This window comes from Balaenoptera musculus, chromosome 15, assembly GCF_009873245.2.
Source record: "Balaenoptera musculus isolate JJ_BM4_2016_0621 chromosome 15, mBalMus1.pri.v3, whole genome shotgun sequence".
Classification (NCBI taxonomy): domain Eukaryota; kingdom Metazoa; phylum Chordata; class Mammalia; order Artiodactyla; family Balaenopteridae; genus Balaenoptera; species Balaenoptera musculus.
Window position 1 is genome coordinate 81,509,491 of NC_045799.1, and position 19,937 is coordinate 81,529,427.

Consider the following 19,937-nt stretch of genomic DNA (forward strand, 5'->3'; position numbering starts at 1 on the left):
CAGAGCCAGATTCCAGTCTAAGTCTGCTGATGCTGAGGCTGATGCTTTTTCCATTGCTCCATTGGCCAACTACTTTTTGTTTTTTTAAGCTACATTTAATTTTACCTCAGAAATTCCCTGTTCTCATTTTACTTAACACAGAGGAAACTTTTACAGGACATTGCTCGTCAGCCATCATTAGAATTGTTTCATTTTCACAAACAGCTTGAATCCTACTACTCATGTAGGGATCAAAGTTTTTCATTCTTTCATTCAGCCGGTGTTATTGAGCACCTTCTATGTACCAGACACTCTTCTTGGAATTGAAGATACAGCAGTGAATAAAAATAAGACATATTTTTTTTATTGTTTTCAAGTTGTGAGGAAGAGGGTGAGTCAGATAATAAATAAATATATTATGTGGTGAGAAGTGTTATGAAGAAAAATGAAGCAAAGTTTCCACTCACAAGACCCAGACCTAGTGAATTCTGTAAAACAGACCTTATTAAAATCATTCCTTTCTTTCCTTAGCCTCCCCACAGTTCAGTTACTTTTCTACAATCACCTCTTTTTGTTCTATCTGGTATAAAAGCACGTAGATCTGGCCATTTCTTTGGGTCTTCATTTTCTTGTGAGGGCTCCCACGTCACGTAAAACTTGTATTAAGTCTGTATGCTTTTCTCCTGCTACTCTGTCTTATGTCAAGTCAATTCGCAGACCCAGCTGAAAACCCTAAGAGGATAGAGGTAAAAAAATTTGCCTCCCCTACACTGTGAAGGTACTTCTAAGGTAGGATGAGTATTTAATTTTGAACAAAGCACATTAGCCTCCATAATGTGGATGGGCTTCATCCAACCGGTTGAAGATCTTAAGGGAAAAGACTGAGGTCTCCGGAGAAGAAGGAATTCTCATCAAGACTTTAATAACATAGAAACCCTCCTGAGTTCCAGCCTGTTGCCCTGTGGATTTCACGCTCAAAACTGCAATATCAGCTCTTGCCTGAATTTCCAGTCTGCTGACCTACCCCACAGATTTGAGACTTGCCAGTCCCCAAATTTTGTGAGCTTATTCCTTAAAATAAATATTCTCTCTCTCCCTCCACCCCCCTTCGCCTTATTCTCTGGAGAACCCTGACTAATACAGTGGTTAACTTATGGCTGGTTTCTGTGGGTTTGGCATCTTTGCTGCCTCGGTTAGCATTCTTTTTCTTTTCGATTCTGAGTTTTGGGGGGTGGTTGTTGTTTGCTTTGAAACTAGACGTCCTTGCCTCTTATTTTCCCTTATTTTCCTAGTACCAATTCTTACCCTATCAAACGGCCATCAACAAACTTCCCAACCCCAAGTCTGCCTTTCTTGATTCTCTTCACCTTGACCCACCCCTTCAACCAGCACTTTTCAAAGACTACAGTGCAATTAAATTTTTAAAAATTAATTTTTAAAAAGACTATAGGGTAAGAGTCAGAGTCATGTGCTTTGACCCCATAACTGCTCAGCTTGTAAGTGAGCGAGGCAGGCAAACAAAGCGTCACAGTGACGTGTAGTAACTGCTACACTAGAGATGAGCCCCTTAGGTCCTGTGGGACAAGGTTTGTGCGTTGGGAGGGGTCGAGTTGGGGGTAAATTTTAAAATGTGTGGTTTCCAGTCAGGAGGCTCTGCTAGGCTGAGAGACGGGGTGTTGGGATCATTTGGAAACGGCTTAGACAGAAAGGAGGAGGCCAGCTCTGCCACTGGGATGGACGAAAACATGTTACTTCACGCCTCACGATTTGTTCCCTCCTTTTCAAGAGAAGGAAGGGCAAAGAGCAAAGTTAGAGACCACGAGGCCAAAACAAAAAGTCTCTAAAAACCAGAAGGAAATCCTGGGAGCAGCTGGAATAATATAGAAAAAAAATTATTCAATTTGTAGGTTAGCAACGTGCTAGGTACTGAGGTAGACACTGGAATTTCAAGGTGGACCAGGTCCTCATCTTCAAGGAACTCATTGTCTAAAACAAGCTCAGTGAGCACTCACCAGCGTATTCTTTTTTTTTTTTCTTTCTTTTCATTTTATGTGTATTTACATACTCAAAAAATTAAATTGTGGCTATTACAAATGCTATGTGTCATCCAGTTTGTGCTGTTTATAGTCATCAGTTTTCTCCCATGTCAGTGTCACATTTCCCAGTCTCTAAGGCTACTTAGCATTCCAGGATTCAGGTATCATAACTGATCTAATCGTCTCTAGTGTTCATTATCTTCATCAGAATATTCTTAATATTCTTCCTCCAGGTATACAGATACTTGCACAGCGAACTCCCTCAGGGTCTCCGCCCAGTTTTCACTTTATCCGAGAAGCTGATCCTGTCCCCTTGATAGAAAACAGCACACCCACCACCACCCTGACCTTCTACGTCCTCTCACCCGACTTTGTTATTAAACTTTATTCAAAAGCAGAAACTAACACACCATTGTAACGCAATTAAACTCCAATAAAGATGTTAAAAAAAACTTTATTCAAGCGTAATATACGTACAGGAACAGTTCACATATCATAAATGTACAGCACAGTACCTTTTCACAAACTGAACGCACACGCACCAGCATCCAGATCAAAAAACAGCATTACAGCCCCCGAAGCACTCTTCTTGTCCAGTCTCAACCTTTCTCCCATGGAGAAAGAGACTTCTAACAGCATCGAGTAGTTTTGCCTGTTTCTGTACTTGACATAAATGAAGTCACACAGAATGTACTCTTGTGTGATTGACTCCTCTCATTTAGCATCAAGGTTGTGTGATTCATTCACGTTGCCATGTGGAGGTTTCGTTCGTTCATTCTCAGTGCTCTATAGTGTTTCATTGTGTGCACGTGACACAATTTATTTATCCATCCAACCATTGATGGGCATTTGGGTATTTTCCAATTGTGAGTTATTAGGACTAAAGCTTCCATGAATGTTCCAGTTCATGTCTTTGGGTGAACATACGTACACAATTCTGTTGGGTAAATACCTTGGGGTGAAATTGCTGGGTCACAAGACCTACTTTATTTTTTTAAGATTTTTTAAATTATTGAATCTTTTATGTATTAATAACAGTGTGTACGTATGCACACACACACACAGAATGAGAGAGAGAGAGAGAGAGAGACACTTAGATCTTAAGAAATAGAATATTACTGCCATAGTCCATTCAGGCGGCTATAAAAGAATAGACTGGGTGGTTTACAAACAACAAACATTTATTTCTCACAGTTCTGGAGGCTGGGAAGTCCAAGATCAAGGTGCTAGCAGATTTGGTGTCTGGTGAATGCCCACTTCCTGTTTCACAGATGACATCTGTGCTGTGTCCTCACATGGTGGAAGGTGTGAGAAGTCTCTGGGGTCTATTTTCTTTTCTTTTCTTTTCTTTTTTTATAGACCTTTATTGGAGTATAATTGCTTCACAATACTGTCTTAGTTTCTGTTGTACAACAAAGTGAATCAGCCATATGCATACATGTATCCCCATATCCCCTCTCTCTTGAGCCTCCCTCCCACCCTCCCTATCCCACCCCTGTAGGTTGTCGCAAAGCACCGAGCTGATCTCCCTGTGTTATGCTGTTGCTTCCCACTAGCTGACTATTTTACATTTGGTAGTGTATATATGTCCATGCTACTCTCACTTTGCCCCAGCTTCCCCCTCCCTGCCGTGTCCTCAAGACCATTCTCTATGTGTACGTCTTTATTCCTGCCCTGCCACTAGGTTCATCAGTACCATTTTTTTTTTATTCTGTATATATGCATTAGCATATGGTATTGGTTTTTCTCTTTCTGACTTACTTCACTCTGTATGACTCCAGGTCCATCCACCTCACTACAAATAACTCAATTTCGTTTCCTTTTATGGCTGAGTAATATTCCATTGTATATATGTGCCACATCTTCTTTTTCCATTCATCTGTCGATGGATACTTAGGTTGCTTCCATGTCCTGGCTATTGTAAATAGTGCTGCAATGAACACTGGTACATGTCTCTTTTTGAATTATGGTTTTCTCAGGGTATATGCCCAGTAGTGGGATTGCTGGGTCGTATGGTAGTTCTATTTTTAGTTTTTTTAAGGAACCTCCATACTGTTCTACATAGCAGTTGTATCAATTTACATTCCCACCAACTGTGCAAGAGGGTTCCCTTATCACCACACCCTTTCCAGCATTTATTGTTTCTAGATTTTTTGATAATGCCCATTCTGACTGGTGTGAGGTGACACCTCATTGTAGTTTTGATTTGCATTTCTCTAATAATTAGTGACGTTGAGCAGTTTTTCATGTGCCTCTTGGCTATCTGTATGTCTTCTTTGGTGAAATGTCTATTTAGGTCTTCCACCCATTTTTTAATTGGACTGTTTGTTTTTTTGATTTGGAGCTCCATGAGCTGTTTGTATATTTTGGAGATTAATCCTTTGTCCATTGTTTCATTTGTAAATATTTTCTCCCATTCTGAGGGTTGTCTTTTCGTCTTGTTTATGGTTTCCTTTGCTGTGCAAAAGCTTTTAAGTTTCATTAGGTCCCATTTGTTTATTTTTGTTTTTATTTTCATTACTCTAGGAGGTGGGTCAAAAAAGATCTTGCTGTGGTTTATGTCAAAGAGTGTTTTTCCTATGTTTTCCTCTAAGAGTTTTATAGTGTCTGGTCTTACATTTAGGTCTTTAATCCATTTGGAGTTTATTTTTGTGTATGGTGTTAGGTAGTGTTCTAATTTCATTCTTTTACATGTAGCTGTCCCGTTTTCCCGGCACCACTTATTGAAGAGGCTGTCTTTTCTCCATTGTGTGTTCTTGCCTCCTTTGTCATAAATTAGGTGACCATATGTGCGTGGGTTTACCTCTGGGCTTTCTATCCTGTACCACTGATCTATATTTCTGTTTTTGTGCCAGTTCCATACTGTCTTGATTACTGTAGCTTTGTAGTATAGTTTAAGTCAGGGAGCTGGATTCCTCCAGCTCCATTTTTCTTTCTCAAGATTGCTTTGGCTATTTGGGGTCTTTTGTGTTTCCATATGAATTGTAAAAATTTTTATTCTAATTCTGTGAAGAACGCCATTGGTAGTTTGATAGGAATTTCATTGAATCTGTAGATTTCTTTGGGTAGTAGAGTCATTTTCACAATATTGATTCTTGCAATCCAAGAACATGGTATATTTCTCCATCTGTTTATGTCATCTTTGATTTCTTTCATCAGTGTTTTATAGTTTTCTGAGTACAAGTCTTTCTCTCGGGTCCATTTTCAAGGGTGTTCAAGCCATTCATGAGGGCTCCACCCTCATGACCTAAGCACTTCCCAAAGTCCCCACCTCCAAATACCATCAAATTAAGGATTAATATGAATTTGGCAGGTTGGGGATGCGGAGAGACACAAACATTCAGTCTATAGCAACTATCAACTCTTTGAAACCCTTTGTGGGTCTCTCTATCCCATCCCCCTCTCTACCCCAGAAGTAACCATTATTTCAAATTTTGTTTGTCACTTCCTTGATCTTCTTTATCATTTTGAGATAGATTTCTAAGTAATACATAGTTTTGTTTTTCATGTTTCTGCCAAAGAAGTGGTAAAACCTACATGCCTTTATACCAGGTTGAGCAAAGAGGTGATTGTGGAAAAGTAACTAAACTGTGGAAAGACAGGAATTATTTTAATAAGGTCTGTTTCACAGAATTTTCCAAGTCTTAACTTCCCATCCTTGATGATAAGAATGTTACTTTCCTTCTGGTAGGAGGTGGACACATCTTCCATATGAAGGTCTTATCTCCTGCTTTCAGGAAGAAAAAGGGGAGAGTCAGAGCATCCTTCTTGCACCTACTGGTAAAAATACCTTTAGCGCAAAGTAATTTTTATGTCAAAGAGGCATATTTTCGGGCAACATATTCTGGTTTCCTTCAATAGCAACATCTAGACTGGTGTTTGACCAGACAACTGGGCACACAACCTAGCCAAATTGGCACATAAAATGAACCATCAGAGCCACAAAACCCCAAGAGGGCGGGTGCCCATTTGCTGTGATGGTTTTCATGGCAGCATTCATACCTGGGCCTGTAAAAGGGTTCTTGGACTCCATTGCTATGTATGTGTGTTGCAGGGCGGTCCCCACACTAACAAGGAATTCTTGGGGCACCAGCTGGGAGTCTGAGAATTCAACAAAATTCCACTCAATTCTGACACTATCTATCCAGAGGTAGCATCAGATTGCACGGTTTAAGGGCTCAGTCTACAAGACTGCCCCCTCCCCCACTACAGAGACCAGTCAAAGTCCAGGTTAACACCTGTGTTTTTGATCAACTGGCTCTAGATTGGAGGTTCCAACAATCCCCTCCTCGGGTTTGATTAATTTGCTGGAGTGGCTCACAAAACTCTGAGAAAGATTTTGCTTGCTAGATCACTGGTTTATCATAAAAGGATGGAACTCAGGAACAGACAGATGGAAGAGAGGCACAGGGCAAGGTATGGGGAAAGGGCAGTGGAGCTTCCATCCTCTCTCCAAGGGCACAATTCTTCCTGAATCTCCAACCCAGAAGTTCTCCAAATCCCGTCCTTTTGAGTTTTTATGGAGACTTCCTTACAGTCATGACTGATTAAATCATTGACCATTGGTGTAGGAGGTGGGGATGGTGAGACTGAAAGTTCCAACCCCCTAATCCCTTGGTTGGCTCCAATGACAACCAGTCCAGAACCTCAGAGTCACCTCATCAACATAACGAAAGACACCTTTGTTGCTCTCCTCACTTAGGAAACTCTAAGGATTTTAGGAGCTCTGTGCCAGAAATGGGACAAACACCAAATATATATTTCTTATCATAAATCACAGTATCACAGGCTGCACTCCTGGGTAATCCTTCCCACTTTCCCTTTTTTACCCCTGCCCCTACTCAGGAGTATTATGGGATAACTGAGCAAAAGGGAAGGAATGTGCTTTGTAAGAACATATCTTGGGGGAAGCTTGGGGAGCCAGAAGGGTAGGAGGCATTTGGGGTCTGGGACCTGGCAGCCTGCAAGCGCCATGTAATGTTGCAGAGTCCACTTCCTTGGTTCTCTGTGGCCAAGAGGGGACCAAGCCTATCTGACCTATGCAGGCTCTCTTAAAGCCCAAGCCACCTCCATTTCTCAAATTTAGTAGTATGTGAAAACCAAAGAGAAGCAAAAGCAGGGTTCCAAAATTGTGGCACGATTGAAATAGATACATTTAACAAATGAATGCTTTTAACAGGGAGACGTTACAAACCTTTATAATTTTGATAGTCATGCAATAATTACAGGGTTTATAAAGTTAATCCCTGAGGCAGAATGCTGTAATGAGACACCGGTTAAACTGTAGGCTGAAAGTCTCCTTCCTTTATAGTGGGCATGTCTCTGGCTGAATATATGACCAACCCCCTTTAGAGGACTGTTCAAAACCTACATTTGAGGCTCTTCGTGAATGAGGCCCAAGAAAAGAATCCCTCTCGCTCTGGCTAGGCTCCAGATACAGCTTTAACATGCCTCAATTTCTAGTTATTCTTATGACCCTAAGGAAGGGGTCCGAGACAGAATTAATAATGTGGTCATGAGTCACATCCTCAGCTCTGGACTCATACTTTTTTTCCACACTCAACTGAATTTATAGTTCCTTCTAGGACTATAAGTTTCCCAGGACTGGAAAGGGTTCATTAATTTATTAAGTTAGCTTAAATCATCTAAGATCCTACAGCAGTCTGCTTTTCCTGTATTTGGAAATACTAAAATTTAGGACAGTGTACTAAGTTCAAAGTTCATAATGCTTTGAAGTATTTTTATGCTCTGAATGTTTACATTTTCTTGTCAGTTTCTTGCCATGTGGTAACTATACAACCTGCCTAAAGACGAATATTTTTCTACTGGTATTTCAATTTGTGACCTAAATGTTTAGGCATTCAGAATGAGAAAACTATCCAGATTTGAGAAATGAGGCTTTATTTATAGAGGTTTTTAGTAACTTATAAAACTAACAGCGTTTGACAAAGTTTGCCAAGCTTTATAGTCAGAGATCAAGGGCTGTCCACAGCAGGGAAGAACAGTTTAGAAAAATTATGAGCTATCCTATTTTTAGGTAGGTTATGAATGTTATCTGTCTGAGTTAATTCTTATGCCTTGGTCAGAGGTAATAGCTATACAAAGGAGTTGCTTACCTTGGCTTTCAAGTCTGACTTTAAAACTGCAAATTTTGACATAGTTTAGTTTATTAGCAGCCTTCTTAGAAGGTTCCAATGTATAATTATTTAGCTAAAATCACTAGCTTTGGGAATTGTTTAATTGATAATGCTGTTCATTGTGATTTTTACCTGTAAGCAGCCTACTTTAAATTATTTGTTATAGCCAAGAGAAATGTCTCTAAAAACAGTTTTATCATTTTTAGTGTACATCTATCCATTGTCTGCCCCTATGCTCTATTTTTCCTCCTGGTTACTTATGGCTAGAATGGGCATTCCTGTGTAACTGGTCCAGTTGATTGCATACGTAATGGATGATCTACCTAACTTATGTTGTCTTAGGATTTTTGCCCTCGAGGAGAAAGTATGGGTCACTTTCTTTGGCAACAGGGCTTGTAAGGTGAGAGGTTTGGTGGCCTTGTTCTAGGTCCTTTGGTGGAAGCCAGCCTCTGCAGGTAGAGAATGCAGAGCTTGGAGATGGTCATCATTTGAGGTTATGTTGTGGAGAGATTTCATGGTGGGAGTTTGGTAAATGAAAGGTCACACGGAAGATTTAACTGAGATGGTGAAATGGCATATCTACAGACTCGTGTTTTCCTATCTATGAAGTGAAGTATTGAAGTGGGTCTGTTTTTCGAATTCTGGATTACAGCCCTTCAGCGGTTCAGGATCAGCATTAATCACTGACACCTCCCCACACAGCCCCAGCCCCGCCCCACACAGAAACTATCGGTGCGTCTTATGAAATTTTTTCTTGGTACTTTTGTTTCAGCAATATATAGGTGCACTGGTGTCACCAGTGTTCGGGGCCTTGTGGATTTGGTAGAAGCAGCATGCATCCTCGCTGCTATGGTTCCACTCAGTCTAATTGTTTGAAAAGTCAATAATGCATCGCTTTAGAACCTACTTGGTGGACCAGGGAAATGAGACGGTAGAACACTGCCATCAGTTGCTGTAGTAAGGGACCTCCTTTTCATCCTGTTCCACCTATCTATGTAGTCCTGTGTAAAGAAAATGTTTATGTCCGCTTCAGTGACTCGGTGAAAAGCTACTAAATTGGGTCCTTATCTCAGGCTTATTTTTAAATTGGCTTGTGCTGTGGTGCTTCTGATTAATTCTAAAATGGAGCTTGTAGTTCTTAAACCTGTTGTGTGCTAGAAATACCTGAGACTAGCTCTGCTCCCACCCTGAACAATACTAAAATTGAAAACTGGGAAACGTGTCTCAGGACACTCTTTTCAAAAGTTCCCCGAGATGCTTCTGACACAGCCTGTCATCACCAGTTGGTGGAAAGTTTAACAACTTTGGACCTACATCTAGTTTCAGTTGTCTTAAAACTTCATGTCATTTTGTATTATCTTTTAACTTGTTCCATTTCTGTTTCAGGCTATACTCTTCAGTGAGGGGAGAGGGTTGTGTATTTCATCACCAGCAGAGGACTTCCATATACTTGAGCATAGCAATGTGACGACTGCTCTGTCTTATCACTGTCTGTAGTCTTTAGACAAGGTTTTGTTGCTGTTGTTTGTTGTTGTTGGTAAAGTTAAAATATATAGGCAGTAATGATGCAAAAAAGTTAATATGCAATGTCTAGTAATATCTTACTAATTTATATGTGGACATGGCATATATGAATTAAATGTATGAAAAGAAGAAGAAGATGATAAGTGCTATGGGAAAAAAGAAAAAGCAAAAGTAGATCAGGGCAAATGGGATCCAGAGTGTGCTACAGTATTAAATAGGGTGGTCATGGTGGGTCTCTCTGAGGAGACATTGAGAAGAGTCGAGTGAAGACCGGAAGGAGGTGAGGAAGTCAGCCTGGAGGAAACCCGGGACAGAGTATCCGCGGCAGAGGTAACATGATGCCAAGGCTTGGTGTGTGCACGGATGTGTGTGCCTGATGTACTGGAGAATCGGCAGAGAGGCCAGTGTGGTTGGAACTTTCTGTGCTCAGGGAGGTAATGGGCCTGATCTCATAGGGGCATATGTAGGAATTTGATTTCTTCCTCTGAATTAGTGGTTGTCAACTTTTTAAAAATTATCATGCCCCTTAGGAAACTTTCTAGACAATTTTATTTTCCTAATGGCTATCCTTTCATAAACTGTTAATACCACAGATATAACATATATTCGTTTACGTACTGTGGCCCTTTGGAGGGCCACTAACCATTGTACAATAATATCCAAGATTCTTTTCACTCCCTGCCCCCCGCCCCAAACCATTTTTATCCCCTTGGAGACGATACTGCTCCTGTTGAGAATATATGTTCTGAGTGAAATTTTATATAGTTGGTCCTGCCTGTCACAATTGGGGGACATCCTGGGGTGGTGGGTGATGGCCCTGAATCACTCTGAGAGGCTGCTCAGGACCCTGGCAGGAGCGAAGGAAACTTTACTTTCTCACAACCCATAATTCAGACCCACATTTTTTTCGTACATTAAAAAAAATTCGAACGTGGACATGAATTTACCTCTTGCCTCTTTGGTAGGAAAACCCCTCCCACAAATCCCATGCCCGTTGCTCTCATTTTTTGTTTCCTTGTGTTTTATTTCACTCCCCCCCATGACCAAGTGAGTAATTGTGATCCTCGGTGGGGGACCCGTTTCACCTCCTCCCCTTCACACCCACCACGTGGGCACCAGTGCACTTGCACAGAATTCCTAATGCTATTGATCATGTTTTCCTGCCCCAAATGCACTGAGAGCCCAGAGTGGGGAAGGGCAGTAGGGAAAGGAGAGGGAGTAGGGTAGAGAGGAGGGAGAATACAAAGGAAGAGACAAGTAAAGCGCGAGTAGGTCAGGGTTGGGAAGTGTTTGGGATGAGAAGATGCTAATTATTCCCACACAGCTGGTACCCTGCAACCCCCTCTCGCCTGATAGGGAGACGTCTCAGTGATCCTGTAAGCCCTCTCCCAAGACCACAACAAAAACAAAGCTAGGAAACTCTGAATTCGGTTATAAGTCTGAACTCTCTAGTCAGGTTTAAAAAAATACTTCATGATCTGGCTGTAATCTTCCATTCTGGCTGCATCTTCTGCCTCTGCCTTCCTGGGATTATCCGTTTTTCTCTCTCTGCAGGTGGCACTTCTGTCTGGGATGCTCTTCCCTCCCTCCTCTGCCTATCTGTGAACTATTTCATTCTTTAAAGCCCTCTTCAAACCACCACTTCCTCTGGGAAGACTCTCCTGTGCCCAGAATTAATCGCAGGGTCCTCTGTGCTATTCTAGAAATTACAGCATCATACTGCAGCTACTAGTCTGTAAGCTGGGTTCCCACTTTAGCGTTGAGCTCTTCAAAGCATTCTAGCAGCGTGCCTGACCCAGCCGTTGATCTATGTTTGCAGAAGGAATAAATGAAAAGAGGTGGGTAGTTAGAACACTCCCTCACATCATACACAAAAATAAACTCAAAATGGCTTAAAGACTTAAATATAAGACAGGACACCATAAAACTCGTAGAAGAGAATGTAGGTAAAACATTCTCTGACATAAATAGCAGCAATACTTTTTGGATCCGTTGCCTAGAGTAATGGAAATAAAAGCAAAAATAAACAAATGGGACCTAATTAAACTTAAATGCTTTTGCACAGCAAAGGAAACCATAAACAAAATGAAAAGACAACCTATAGAATGCGAGAAAATATTTGCAAACAACGTGACTGACAAGAAACTATCGGTGTGTTTCAAACAGCACATATGGCTCAATATCAAAAAAACCCCAAACAACCTGATTAAAAAATGGGCAGAACTGAATAGACATTTTCAGAGAGGAAATGCAGATGGCCAACAGGCACATGAAAAAATGCTAAACGTTACTAATCATCAGGGAAATGCAAATCAAAACCACAGTGAGATACCAACTCACACTTGTCAGAATGGCTATCATCAAAAGGAACACAAATAACAAATACTGACGAGGATGTAGAGAAAAGGGAACCCTCGTACACTGTTGGTGGCAATGTAAATTGGTGCAGCCACTGTGAAGAACAGTATGGAGGTTCCTTAAAAAAATAAAAATAGAACTACTGTATGATCCAGCAATCCCACTCCTGGGCATATATCTGAAGAAAACCATAGTTTGAAAATATACACACACCCTAATGTTCATAGCTGCACTACTTACAGTAGCCAAGACATGGAAGTAACCTAAATGTCCAGCGACAGATGAATGGATAAAGAAGATGTGGTACATATATAAAATGAAATATTACTCAGCCATAAAAAAGTATGAAATAATGCCATTTGCAGCAATATGGATGGACCTAGAGGTTATCATACTAAGTGAAATAAGTCAGACAGAGAAAGACAAATACCATGCACTATCGCTTATATGTGGATTCTAAAAAAATGATACAAATGAACTTATCTACAGAAATAGAGTCACAGATGTAGAAAACAAACTTATGGTTACCAGGAGGGAAAGTGAGGGAGGGATAAATTGGGAGATTGGGATTGACATATACACACTACCATATATAAAATAGATAACTATTAAGGACCTACTGTATAGCACAGGGAACTCTACTCAATACTCTGTAATGACCTATATGGAAAAAGAATCTAAAAAAGAGTGGATATATGTATATGTATAACTGATTCATTTTGCTGTACAGCAGAAACTAACACAACATTGTAAATCTATACTCCAATAAAAACTATACTCCAATAAAAATTTTAAAAAACAATGCAACAATAAAATTCTTATACATGTGAAAAAAAAATTTGTTCATATTATAAAAGACTTAGAAATTAGGAGAAAAGGCACCAACAGTCCCAAGACCTCAACTACAATCACTATTATTATTATTTTTAATTAATTTATTTTTTATTTATTTATTTTTGGCTGTGTTGGGTCTTTGTTGCTGCGTGTGGGCTTTCTCTAATTGTGGCGAGCGGGGGCTACTCTTCGTTGTGGTGCGCAGGCTTCTCATTGTGGTGCCTTCTCTTGTGGTGGAGCACGGGCTCTAGGTGCGTGGGCTTCAGCAGTTGTGGCACACAGGCTCAGTAGTTGTGGCGCATGGGCTTAGTTTCTCTGCAGCATATGGGATCTTCCTGGACCAGGGCTCGAACTCGTGTCCCCTGCATTGGCAGGCAGATTCTTAACCACTGCGCCACCAGGGAAGCCCCACTATTGTTATTTTGATGTAGTTTATTTCTCATATTAAAATGTATTTTTAAACATGGAAAAAAAAAAGAAAAGATACATACACCCCAACGTTCATAGCAGCACTGTTCACAATAGCCAAGATGTGGAAGCAACCTAAGTGTCCATCAACAGATGAACGGATAAAGAAGATATATATACATTTATGTATGTATATATACATACATAAATGCAATACTACTCAGCCATAAAAAAAATGAAATAATGTCATTTTCAGCAACACGGATGGACCTAGAGATTATCATACTAAGTGAAGTAAGTCAGAGAAAGACAAATATTATATGACACCACTCATATGTGGAATCAAAAAAATAGTACAAATGAACTTATTTACAAAACAGAAACAGACTCACAGACATAGAAAACAAACTATGGTTACCAAAGGGGAAGGGGGCGGGGAGGGATAAACTGGGAGTATGGGATTAACAGAGGCACACTACCATATATAAAATAAACAACAAGGATTTACTGTATAGCACAGGGAACTATATTCAATATCTTGTAATAAACTATAATGGAAAAGAATTTTAAAAAAGAATATAGATATATACATATATATGTGTAACTGAATCACTTTGCTCTATACTGGAAACTAACACAATATTGTAAATCAACTATACTTCAATTTTTATAAATAAATAAATAAGAAAAGAGATTGGTGAGGAGGGAGAAAGAGGAAAGGAGAAAGAGCAGAAAAGGAAGAAAACCGAACTAGTAATCAAAGGAGGCAGGAAGTAGAAGAATAAGAGGAGGAGAAAAAGAACAAACAATCATGCCTCATCCAGAATTTGTAATGTGCATTTTATGTCTTCAGAGCTTTTGCAGGTTATATTTACCAACTCAACCACTTTGTAATGTAAATAAGGTAGATATGATTAATTTCATTACAGAAGAAACAAGTTAAGCAAGTTATGCAAGATATACAGTAAGTAGCTAGATATTAACAGTGGGTATGACCTGAATCCAGGATTTTTGAGGGGAGTGGTGGAGGTGTATTATGTATTTCTTTGCAGAGATAAGGAAAAAACAGATTGTGAAAGGAGAAGACCACCCCCACCCATCCACCCCTCCCCAAAAAAGGAAGAAGTAAAATATTCAGGAATTTGGAAGGGATGGGGTGGGTTTCATGTCTGTTTTTCTCTTAAGTCAATAGTCACATTTAGCTCCTCAACCATACAACTCTAGAGGATGGATTTGAGGTTATTTGTTTTGGAGAAATGAAGGCAGAGGAGGTAAGAGGGAAAGAAAACAAGTTGAGTCTTGGGGTTAAGGAAAATAGTGACATCTAATTCTTTTGTCATTAGGACTAGATGCAGCTTAGGACAGTGCAGACTGGAGCCCAAAAGGTGCAAAAATGGGAAGGAAAAGAAAGCATGATGGGTTTTGTGTAGGGTCCCTAGATGAATCTGCATCCCTAGGGCAAAGAGATGGAGGAGGTTTGTTGATGAAGGCAGTTAACATTTTAAAATCTATTTTAAAAACCAAACAATACAGAAGAATTGTAGCAACATTAGGAAACATGCATAAGCAAAAAGGTGAAAATAAAAGTTACCCACAATCAGGGCTTCCCTGGTGGCACAGTGGTTAAGAATCCGCCTGCCAATGCAGGGGACACTGGTTCGAGCCCGGGAAGATCCCACATGCCGTGGATCAACTAAGCCCGTGCAGCACAATTACTGAGCCTGCGCTCTAGAGCCTGCGAGCCACAATGACTGAGCCCACGTGCCACAACTACTGAAGCCCGCGCGCCTAGAGCCCATGCTCCGCAACAAGAGAAGCCACCGCAGTGAGAAGCCACCACAGTGAGAAGCCCGCGCACCACAACGAAGAGTAGCCCCGGCTCGCTGCAACTAGAGAAAGCCCACGCGCAGCAACAAAGACACAACACAGCCAAAAAAAAAAAAAAAAGACTAACGGAAAAGAGAAAACTATCACAGGACTTGTGACTTAGCTCCCATTTAGAAAAGAAAAACAGACACAATATCTACAGCGATTATTTTAAATAAAAGTATATCCCAAGCAGCCAGCAGCAAGTACAAGTCTTGAAGGCATCTGAAGAGCAGGAAGGTAAAATAGAAAAGCTAGCCAGTTGTTCAGTGATCATGATCTCTGTGAACTCAACTGTAAAGTTGGCATCAGACTAATTGTAGCACTTGCTTATCATGCTTTTGAGAAAAGTCCAGCTAATTTATCCCTCTCCCCCTTTCCCCTTTAGTAACCATAAGTTTGTTTTCTATGCCTGTGAGTCTATTTCTGTTTTGTAAATAAGTTCATTTGTATTTTTTTGATTCCACATATAAGTGATATCATACAGTATTTGTCTTTCTCTGTCTGACACTTCACTTAGTATGATAATCTCTGGGTCCACCCATGTTACTGCAAATGGCATCATATCATTCTTTTTTATGGCTGAGTAATATTCCATTACATATATATACCACACCTTCTTTATCCATTCGTCTGTGGATGGACACTCATGATGGCTGCTTTAAAAGTCCTCATCAGATAATTCCAACATCTGAGTAATCTTGGTGTTGGCACTGGGTGATTGTCTTTTCTCATTCAAGTTGTGATTGTCCAGGTTCTTGGTATGATGAGTGATTTTCTCCTGTATACTGGACATTTTAGGTATTATATTGTGAGACCCCAGGTCTATTTAGCAGGCAGTCACCCTGTTTAGGTGTAGCATGTAGGTCCAGGTGGGGGAGGGATGCTCAGCTCCCTTTGGGTCCTGCTGATGCCACCCTGGAGTAAGTGGAGCACCAATTCCCATGGCCTTGTTGCCTCCAGATGAAGGGGGAAGTTCAGGTCCACACTTTGCACTACTGACATTAGGGTGGGGGAGTGCAGTGCCAACCAGCATTTCTTCACTCCATTTTTTCCTGCTGTTTTGCTGCCAGGTGGGAACAGAAGCTCAGATCCCTCCTGGAGTCAATTTTATTTTGATTAGTGTATATGTTACTTTGAATTCTTTATACCCTACAAAGAACCCAGTAGATATCTTGCAAATGGAAATATTCTTTAAGAATATTCAGCAGATGGAATAAATAGTGGAATGAATATCACTTTAGAGCAAATCAGCTAAAGATTTATTTCAGAATTCAGGTTCTCTTCCTCATCGCTACAGTATTCTTTAGAATTCTCTTTACTCTGCTACAGTTAATAATTCTTTATGTTAACTTTCCCTGTTCCAATTAATGTGTGATTTCTTTCTCCTGATTGGACACAGACTGATACACTAGTAGTTCCTAATGAATCCCTTTTTTGACATTTCTCTTTTTTGCAGTAATAAAAATAGCCCTGGAATTTCAGTGGCTGTTTGACACAAAAGTTTATTTTGAACTCACCTGAAGTCCAGCCAGTGTCTGGGAGCAGCCTTCCACACTGCTGTCCTCCAAGCTGCTACTTGAGAACCCAGGTCCCTTTCATTCTATGTCTCCACTGTCCCCTAGGGCCTCCCCAGAGGTCACTACTCGTCTTCTGCACCCAGCCCACTGATGAGCTGAGACAGAGAGACAGAGACAGAGACAGAGAGAACAAAGGATTGCATGAGATGTTTGATGTCCAGGCATGGAAATGGTATGCACCTTCACTGCCCAAGTTCCAATGACCACAACCTATTCATGGTCCAAACAGGGAATTTGGGAAACACTGTCTTCAGGAAAAGAAAATGCAACTAGCTAGCCCCCACTTCCCATCTTTCTAATGTATTTACATTAATTTTAGACATAGTAATCTGTGTCTAATATATTTTATAATTATATATTTTTATAATTGTATATTTTTCTCGTCATAGTCAAAACTAATACTGTGATTTAGTTTCTTGTATAGTGATTCGTATTCCCTTGTCTCTCTCTTTCTTCCTTCCTCCCTCTTTCCTTCCTTTCTTCCTTCTTTTCTTTCTTTCTTTTCTTTCTTCCTTTTCTTTCTTTCTTTCTTCCTCTCTCTCTCTTTCTTTTTCTTTTCTTTCTTTCTACTTTTCATCAATAAATATTTATTAAGCACCTGTGATGTCCAGGCAGTGTTCTAGGTCCTAGGAAAATAGCAGTGACCAACAAGAAAAAAAGATTCCTGTTTTGAGGTGCATAAACTCTGGTGAAAAGACTCAGAAACAAGTAACAAAATAAATATACATACGACTCCGAAGAATGAAAACTTTTGTGAGAAAAAGTAACGTGAAAGTTCAAGATGACGATGAGGAGGAAGATGTTTCTGAGGCAGTGTCATGTGGGCTGAGTCCAGAACAATATGGAGCCAGCTCTGTGACGATCTTGGTGATCATCTCTGTCTCATGCAACCCTCTGCCTCTTTTTCCACTACACCTCTGCAGCTGAACATGCGTGGAGAAAAAGTTCAACCACACTGAATGTTCTCACTTTAAAACCTCAAGGGGGCCTAATGCTGCACAATAATCACGGTGGTTCTCAGAATGTGATCCCCAGACCGGCAGCATCAGTATCACCTGGGAGCTTGTTAGACATACAGCTTCTCAGGCCCCACCCCAGACCTACTGAATCAGAAATCCTGGGGAGGAGCTCAGTCTGTGTTTCAACAAGCCCTCCAGATGACTCATGCACACTGAAGGTTGAGAGCCACTGCACTCATCCCACCGTACTTCTCTCTCCTGAAACCTTCCTCATCCTCACACTCAGCTGATGACTTAACCTATTTTCTTGGACAAAACGAAGCAAAAACTTTCCATGCTCCCATCTACAACTGGTCCTTCCACTTCAGCCCTAAACCTCATCCCCTCTTGCCTATTCAAGAACATCACTCTTGGGCTTCCCTGGTGGCGCAGTGGTTGAGAATCTGCCTGCCAATGCAAGGGACACGGGTTCGAGCCCTGGTCTGGGAAGATCCCACATGCCGCGGAGCGGCTGGGCCCGTGAGCCACAATTACTGAGCCTGCGCGTCTGGAGCCTGTGCTCTGCAACAAGAGAGGCCGCGATAGTGAGAGGCCCGCGCAACGCGATGAAGAGTGGCCCCCACTTGCCGCAATTAGAGAAAGCCCTCGCACAGAAACAAAGACCCAACACAGCCATAAATAAATAAATAAAATAAAATAAAATTAAAAATTAAAAAAAAAATCCAACACCCTTTAAAAAAATAGAACATCACTCGACCAATTTTCCCCTCTCCCTCCTAAATCATCTTCCTTCTCAATAGCCTTATTTCCATCACATTCCCATTAGCATAGAGACATGTTACTTTTTACTTTACTTTCACATGCTTAAGTATTTTCAAGTGAATACAGACATCATGATGTTCCACCCCCAAATATTTCAGTATAAACCTTTAAAAAAAACAGAATATCTTTAAACATAACCAAAAGTAGATTCTTTGCATCTAATACCCAGTTCATAATCAAATTTGGTCAGTTGTCCTTCAAGAGCTTATACAATTGTGTTTTCAAAGCCAAATCCATTCCAGGATCTGGTGTTTTGTCCCTTGATTTTTTTTTTAAATGCAGGCCAGTCCTTTCTTTTCTTGACCCTGATGTATGGAAAAGCCAGGGCCATTTTGTCCTGTTAAATGTTCCACCTTTGGATATTTCTGATTGCTTCCTTATGGTGGCATTTAGTTTGTCCTCTATTTCTTGTATTTCCCATAAACTGGAATTTAGAGTTAAAGGCTTGATAGATTTAACTTAAGCATATGCGTTAAGTGATGTTAAATTCTGTTTGCAGCACATCGGAGGATGCAAAGTATCTGATTGTTTACCATTAGTGATGATAAGAGTGACCCCTGGGTAAGAGGAAAAACGCCTGATCCCTCCACAGTACAGTTATGTTTTCCTCTTGGGGCCAGAAAGGAACCCAGTATTATTTTGGCATTGGAAAAATTCCAGAAATCCTCATTCCCATCCTCCTAATTATTTTAACACAACTTATAATTATTGCATGTGTGTATATATATATATATTAATGAGTGCACATAATTTAAAATTTTATTATAAAATATAACAAAACATAGAGCAAATGCATAAAACAATTTAACAAATTGTTATAAAATGGTCACCCATATAACGTCCACCCAAAATAAGAATGAAAACATGACCCTCAGTCCAGAAGCCCTCTGGTACCGTGTCTCTCCACAGTTACAACTCCCTCTCTCTCTCCCATTATTCTAGGTGTACCCATGATTCTAACTTTTATAATATTTATGCCCTCATTTTTCTTTATCATTTTGCCAACTTATTAGGCATTCCTAAACAATTCATGTGAGTTTTGCCTGATTTTCAGCTTCATATAAATGAAAACATACTCTACGAATTCCACTGTGTCTGGCTTCTCTATTCAGTATTATATATTTAAGATTCATCCATATTCTCTCATGTAATTGTAGCTCATCCATTTCCATTGTCATATGGTCTTTCGTTGTATGATTGTATCACACTATATTTTTACATTCTACTGTGGATAAGACTGCTATAAAAATTGCTACTGGGCTTCCCTGGTGACGCAGTGGTTGAGAATCTGCCTACCAATTCAGGGGACACGGGTTAGAGCCCTGGTCTGGGAAGATCCCACATGCCGAGGAGCGGCTGGGCCCGTGAGCCGCGATGAAGAGTGGCCCCCGCTTGCCCCAACTAGAGAAAGCCCTCGCACAGAAATGAAGACCC

General features: G+C 40.5%; 1 protein-coding gene across 4 annotated transcripts in view; it reads right to left on the reverse strand.

Annotated features, from left to right (window-relative positions):
• Positions 1 to 5,140: 5,140 nt before the first annotated feature.
• Positions 5,141 to 19,937, reverse strand: part of MBLAC1 (metallo-beta-lactamase domain containing 1) — a 66,266-nt gene continuing 51,469 nt past the window's right edge. For 2 of the 4 annotated variants that reach the window (XM_036825702.1, XM_036825699.1), the window contains one exon: positions 15,805 to 16,817. The gene's annotated coding sequence lies outside the window, so the exon portion shown is untranslated. Of the gene's footprint in view, positions 5,746 to 15,804; positions 16,818 to 19,937 lie in introns of those variants that run through there. The other 2 variants (XM_036825700.1, XM_036825701.1) reach the window with 2 other exon arrangements.